The sequence below is a fragment of the Mus caroli genome, unplaced genomic scaffold (genome assembly GCF_900094665.2).
Source record: "Mus caroli unplaced genomic scaffold, CAROLI_EIJ_v1.1 scaffold_17379_1, whole genome shotgun sequence".
In the NCBI taxonomy this organism is placed as follows: Eukaryota; Metazoa; Chordata; class Mammalia; order Rodentia; family Muridae; genus Mus; species Mus caroli.
This window is the reverse complement of record NW_018389563.1, coordinates 12339-19559: the sequence shown is the minus strand read 5'-3', so window position 1 is coordinate 19559 and position 7221 is coordinate 12339. Positions and strand designations below refer to the sequence as shown.

At 41.7% G+C, this 7221-nt stretch overlaps 1 pseudogene; it reads left to right on the top strand.

Moving 5' to 3' along the window:
• The first annotated feature begins 662 nt into the window (after positions 1–662).
• LOC110288169 lies at positions 663–5779 on the top strand (annotated as a pseudogene).
• Positions 5780–7221: the final 1442 nt, after the last annotated feature.

The following is a 7221-nucleotide window of genomic DNA, read 5'->3' as shown; positions in this document are numbered from 1 at the left end:
GAAAGTGTGTGGATTCCTGTAACTGAAGATAGAGTCGGTTTTGGAATGCCATGAGAGTGCTGGTAATTGAACCTGCGTCCTAAGCAAAAACAAGTTTCAAAGAATCTCCTTCTTCTGACTTCCACTGTACCAGGCCTGTGCATGGTACTCAGGTACACATGCAACACCAATGCTCATACACATGAAATATAAATGAATCTTTTGAAAAAATTGAGATACTCAAGTTCTTCCATACTCGTATTAAAGCAAAGATTCTATGCATACTTGACCTTCCAGTTCAGTCCCCACCCCCTCCTAAACTGGATTTTTGATCCTATCCAGATCCAAAGTTGCATCTAGTTCCAGATGGCAGCTCTCTTGAACACCCACTGTTTTCTTGGGAATATGTTTTGATAAAAGTAAGACTACTAAATCAATCCATACGTGTTTTAAATTGTCAAGATTGAAAAGGCCAGGAACAATCCTTGGCTTCTGATCAATAAATGGGAAAATATTCCACAAAGCATGATGGAGGTAGACCAGACCCATACGCGAAGAAAAAAAAAGCCAGCTAAACCCATAGCGTATATAAGGACAAGGAAAGGAGCTGGGTAGTGGAGTGTAGGTACCATCATCTGAAAGCCACAGTCCTGACAGACAAACTATTCTATTCCCTACCAAAGTGAAGATACTGCTGCCACTACTGTGTTTGGACTGACCCTAGTCTGTGTCCATCCAGAAGAAGATAGTTCTATGGGAAGGAACTTTAATGTAGAAAAGGTATGATCAGTGAATTGTAACCTGTCACTCAAATTGAGCTTTGGGGAACTCTTGAAGCCAAGTAGGTCCTTTGAGGGGATGAGTATAGTGCCCCAATCTATTAGACAAATGAATGGCTCCAGACCATGAAGTAAGACCAGCTATTCAGATCTAACAATGTTTGGGGACCTCTGTTCTCATTGAGAGGCAGGGACAGTATGCTAAGTATTGTGACAACTGGCATGAGATATACCCCTGTGTATGCTCAGGCCCTAAAGCATAGGTTGAGTTCAAGTAGAAACATTTTCATGAGTTTTCACTGCCCTTCTTCCTTAACCATTTGCTTATGTACTGCAGATTAATGGGGAGTGGTTTTCTATTCTCCTGGTCTCTGAAAAAAGAGAAAAGGTAGAAGAACATGGCAGCATGGGTCTTTTTCTGGAGCACATCCATGTCTTGGAGAATTCTTTAGCTTTTAAACTCCATACAGTGTAAGTGAGATGCTCCTAGCTGAGAAAGAGGAAATGAAAACCTGGTATAGTCTCACATGAGCAAACACTAGGGATTCGGGGAAGAGATGCCTCACAGTATGCACATGTGTACACACATGATGAGTCTGTATCCAAAACTAGAACGCTCCATGTGACACAGAATCAAGATCTCATAACCCAGATTTTTTCAAAAGTCAGAGACAANAGTTGGTGACAGGAATTATTTCACTAGGAGTTCAATAAGGAAAGATCAGAGACACTTCTGAAACCACATTAATGAAACAATATATCACAAGTTAAGATTATGTGATCATGAATTATATTTTTCTTACTATTTTTTAGCCAAAGAAGTCAACCATTTTCTACTTGCGTTTTCCCACAGTAAAGACAATAATAATAATTCTCCTCTGTGGATCTGAGACACACATCAGGCTCCATTACAGAGTGCTAATTTGAGGCAGATGGTGGAAATCTGGCTGATAATTACACCACCACTGGCTGAAGCTCAGCACTGGTGAAACTAAGAAGTGGTTACAGTTGTTGTATGGATGAGAAATGATTGTCATTTTCTTATTTTTTTTAAATAATAGGCAAATTAGTGATTGTGAAAACATCTGATATAAATGAAATAACGTAAATAAAAGTTTTTTGTTAATTTTACAAAAGTATTCAAAAGTTAAATGGAATCAGAAACTGGAGATAAATATGGTGTAGTGGGTGAAGAAACCAGCCAGATCAAAATCCCTTACACACCAGCTCACTCTGTTAAACAGTATACATNAAGAGTGCTCTGAAATATTTTTGGTTGCTGACAAAACAGAAAAGNCTGGTGAATATTCTGTGATGTGTAAGTATATAAAATGTCTATATATGTATCCACAAGATAATTAGTAAACCTTAATACCTTTAGTGTGTGTGTGTGTGTGTGTGTGTGTGTTTCTGGAGTTTGAACTCAGGAACTTGCACCTACTAGTCAAATGGGTACTGTGATGGTTTGTATATCCTTGAACCAGGGAGTGGCACCATCTGGAGGTGTGGCCTGGTTGGAATGGGTGTGTCACTGTGGGTGTGGATCCTCACCCTAGTTGCCTGGAAATCAGTCTTCCACTAGCAGCCTTTGGATGAAGACATAGGACTCTCAGCTCTGTCTGCTCCATGACAGCCTGGATACTGCCATGCTCAAACCTTGATGATAATGGACTGAACCTCTGAACCTGTAAGCAAGCCCCAATTAAATGTTTTTTATAAGACTTGCCTTGGTCATGGTATCTGTTCACAGCAGTAAAACCCTGACTAACACAGAAGTTGGTACTGGGAGTGGGGTATTACTGTGATAGGCCTGACCATGCTTTTATTTGAGAGAATGTGGATTTTGGGACTTTGGATTTGGAAAGCAGTGGAATGCTTTAAATAAGGCTTAATAGGTCATCCTAGTAGGAACATGGAAGACTTTGTTGCTGGGGATAATTTGAACTGTGTTGACCTGGCCCAAGAGAGTTCAAAGGAGAAGAATTTCAGAATGAGGCATAAAGACTGGTTTTGTGGTATTTTGGCGAAGAATGTAGCTACTTTTTGCCCTTGTCTGAAAAGTTTGCCTGAGGCTAAGNTGAAGAGACTTGGATTAATTGCATTGACAAAAGAATTTTCAAAAAAGCCCAGCAGAGACTTTGTTCTCTGGTTAAGTCTTCTGAAGAGAAGTTTGAACAAGTGTAGCAAGCTTAGAAAGGAAAAATATAAAATACATGGTTCGAGTATTAAAGGGGTGCCAGGAAGTGAAATGGAGCAAAATCTTGTGTTCTGGGAGATAAAAGATAAAGGGAGTGGGACCTTGGGGCAAGATTCTACCCAGCTTAATTAGATCCAGGCATGGTGGTACACACCTTTAATCCCATGAGACAAGCATGCTGATCTCTGCATTCAAGGTCAATCTACAGAGCAAGAACTAGGATAGCCAAGCTTAGGCAGTGAAGGATTTAGAATAATGTAATAGTACAAGGGGATCATGTTCTAGTTCCTGTAAGCAGCAGAATGCAGCAGCTTCAGCCATGTGGCTCTGGCTCTAGAGTTAAGAATGGAAGGAACTACTGGGACAATTGATGCTGGTTAGCTGGAGCTAAGACATTATTAATGATTAAGAAGAGACCAGCATCACTGAGGTAAAATCTTCTGGAAATTGTTTTCTGGGAGCACAAAGAANCTGTGTTCCAGAGATACCCAAGGTTGTACCTCATGCTGCGACTGGACTTGGTAATGTGTAAGAGTCACTCAGGTAGTACTGCTTGTGAAGGAATGAAGAGATCATGGAGAGAAGCTCAGACTTAGCACTGTGAGAGGCCAGGGAAGGCCATTGGAGAAGGTGAAGCCTCAGCTGTAGTTGATGGCCCAGGACTGAAAGGGTCATGCAAAGGATTTGAGGCTTGGCACCATGAAGAGAGCCTATGAGAGGCTATTGGTGAAGCCCAGTTGGAGTGGAATACCCCAGTATATTGGAGATGTCAGTATCATAGGATGATCACCAAGAACAGCAGCCCTAGTGGAGTGGATCAACCTGAGCTTAGAGTGCTACAGAGGGCAGAGCTGGAAAAGTGATGCCAGCCCTTAGGAGGAGTCCAAAATATCAAATGGAATCCCAGACATGGAAACAAGAAGCTGTTACATTGAAATTGCCTTGGAGACTCAAAGATGTTAAAGATGCCAGAGTCATGGGATACATGCTGAGGAAAGCTGCTAACAGGAAGTGGAACCAGCCCAGGAGAAAGCAATTTGTTGCAGTCAACAAAGATAAAAAAGGAGTGGAGATCTGAAGACTGCTTTGACATCAGCCATGGAGATGCAGAGTTTGGAGTTTTCCCAGCTGGTTTCCTGCCTTGCTTTGGGGATTACAGTTAATTAAGTTGAATGAATCTCAGAAGAGACCTTGAACTTTGGACTTTTAACAGACTTTGAGAGTTGGACTAAATGCATTTTGCATTATGCTATGTTTAAGTATGGTCACCATAGACTCATGTTTTTTTAAAAAGTCTAAGGGGACCAGGGAGTGGAATGTGATGGTTTGTATATCCTTGAACCAGGGAGTAGCACCATCTGGAGGTGTGGCCTTGTTGGAACGAGTGTGACCTTGTTGGAATGGGTGTGTCACTGTGGGTGTGGGCATAAGATCCTCACCCTAGTTGCCTGGAAGTCAGTCTTCCACTAGCAGCCTTGGTATGAAGACATAGGACTCTCAGCTCTGCCTACTCCATGACAACCTGGATGCTGCCATGCTCCCACCTTGATGATAATGGACTGAACCTCTGAACCTGTAAGCTAGCCCCAATTAAATGTTGTTTTTTATAAGACTTGCCTTGGTCATAGTGTCTGTTCACAGCAGTAAAACCCTGACTAAGACAGGTACCATCTAATAGCTAACACAATGTCACAGGCAAGTAGGATAAGTAGGGGGAAATGGAATCTATATGATACAACCTGGTGGATAGTAGAGGTGCACATTGCTCAGGGTGTAGAAGCAGATATTTGATACAGCAAACTTATAAAAGATAGAAACTTGTTGCTGAAGCTGCTGAAGGAGGTAGGTAAGCAAGCCTAGGAGAGGATGAGAGAGTGGTACTCCTGTGGCTGACTGTTCACTAGTGGTCTGGCAACTCAAAGTCACTTTTCTTAGAAGTTACATCTTGAAGTTTAGAAAGCTAAACACAGAAAGGTTCAGACACTTCACCTATCTCTTCCAGGATATGTATTTTAATGATTTTATATTTGGGGTAGAACAAGAAAAGAAAGTCAATCACTTACTGCAAAACAAAGAATTTCTGAGTTGTGTTCCATTTCCTCCACAGATGATGGATCCAATACATTTACTATAATTAAGACAGACTATTTCAATTATGTTATGTTTCATCTCATTAACAAAAAGGATGGGAAAACCTTCCATCTGACAGAATTCTTTGGTAAAGTATTTTCACACAGACACTGCTCTTGGGGTGGGAAAAGAAGAAAGAACCTCTAGCTTTAATATGGTCTTCCCAGCTTGGTCCTGCCTCTTTGTCACCTCCTGAAGATTGATGCTCACCTCCATCATCCCTCGACCATAGTGATGGAAGCACTCTGAAATCTCTCAGTGTGACAGAAGGATATACTATGGATGCCAAATCCAGGATAGACCATAACAATGGCTGTCAACAATGTTGCCACCCATTTTCCCATCCTTATGGGGAAGTGATTGTCTCCTCACTCAGGCTGTGGTCAATGCACACAACACAGTTGCTATACTCACTGTTGCTCTTCTTACAGGCCGAGAACTAGATTTGAGTTCAGAAATTAAGGAAAAGTTTGCACAACTAAGCAAGGAGCATGGAACAGTAAGAGAAAATAGCATTGACCTATTCAATGCCAGTAAGTCAGGATTCATTTATTTTTCTCATCATGAATATTTTATCATAGAGGAAACAAACCCAGTTGGCTACCACTCATTTTTGAATGCTGGAGAGTCCTATCCTTTCTCTTGGGGAAATGAAGTGGACCTGGTACCTGAACATGTTCTTGTGAATTTATGAAATGTTAAGAAAATGGTTGTAACTAGAAAATATCATCCCAAATGAGGTAATTCAATCACAAAAGAACACACATAGTATGCACTCAATGATAAGTGGATATTAGCCCAGAAGCTCAAAATACCAAATATACAATTCACAGACAACATGAAGCTCAAAAGAAGAAGTAAGATGAATGTGTGGATACTTTGGTCCTTCTTAGAAGGGAGAACAAAATATCCATAGGAGGAGTTACAGAGACAAAGTATAGAACAGAGAATGAAGGAAAGTCCATTCAGAGACTGCCCCTCTTGGGATCCATCCCAAATACAGTCCCCAAAACCAGACACTACTGTGGATGCCAACAAGTGCTTGCTGACAGAGGCTCAAACAGTGCCTGACAAATACAGAAGTAGGTGCTCTCAGTCAACCACTGGACTGAGCACAAGGTCCGCAGTGGAGGAGTTAGAGAAAGGACTGAAGGAGCTGAATATGTTTGCAACCTCACAGGATGAACAACAATATGAACCAACATGTACCCCCAGAGCTCCCAGGGACTAAACCACCAAGCAAAGAGTACACATGGAGGGACCCATGGCTCCATCCCCATATGAAAGAGGATGGTTTTGTCAGTCACCAGTGGGAGGAGAGGCCCTTGGTCCTGTGAAGGCTTTGTGCCCCAGTGTAGGGGAATGCCAGGGACAGGAAACTGGAGTGTGTGGGTTGGTGACCAGTGGAGAGGGGAGGGTATATGGGTTTTTTAGAGGAGAAACCAGAAAATGTGATATCATTTGAAATGTAAGTAAAGAAAATAAGTAATAAAAAGAAAATACAAGTAAAGTAAAGGACAAAAAAAGATGGTTATATGTTTGTGTGTGTGCATGCATGTGTGTGCAGGTTCTTGTGCACCTGTGCATGTGTATATGTAGAAGCCAGATGTTGATGGGAAGTGTCTTCCTCTATCATTCTCCACCTAGTTTTCTGAGACAGAGTCTTTCTCTTCACCAAGAGATTATGAATGTGGCTAGACCTACTGGCAAGCAAACCTCAGGATCTCCCTGCTCCCCAGTGCTGGGATTGCAGGACTTGCATCACCAGGCTTCTTTTGTGGATGCTGGGATCCAAGAGAGGTCCTCAGGCTTTCATGGAAAATACCTTAGTAACTCAGCTACCTCCCCAGCTCAGGTTCTTTCTGAGATGCTCCAAGCCACCCTCAGGTGTTTCTTCACAACATAAGTAGTACTAGTAAACCCAACCTTATTTTACTTACAAATCTGTTCCTAGTGGCCTTTCATGGGGTAATACTAAAATTTGAAGACAAACAGAGGATACTCAATAACCTAGGACCAACAATCTAAGTCACAAATGCAATGTTTGGTTTGGGGCTGTGTATTTGGTAGGGGATAGAACCAAGGAAGTGTTTACATTTTAATCTGAGCTATGAGAGAGGATAAGAGGGTTCTTAT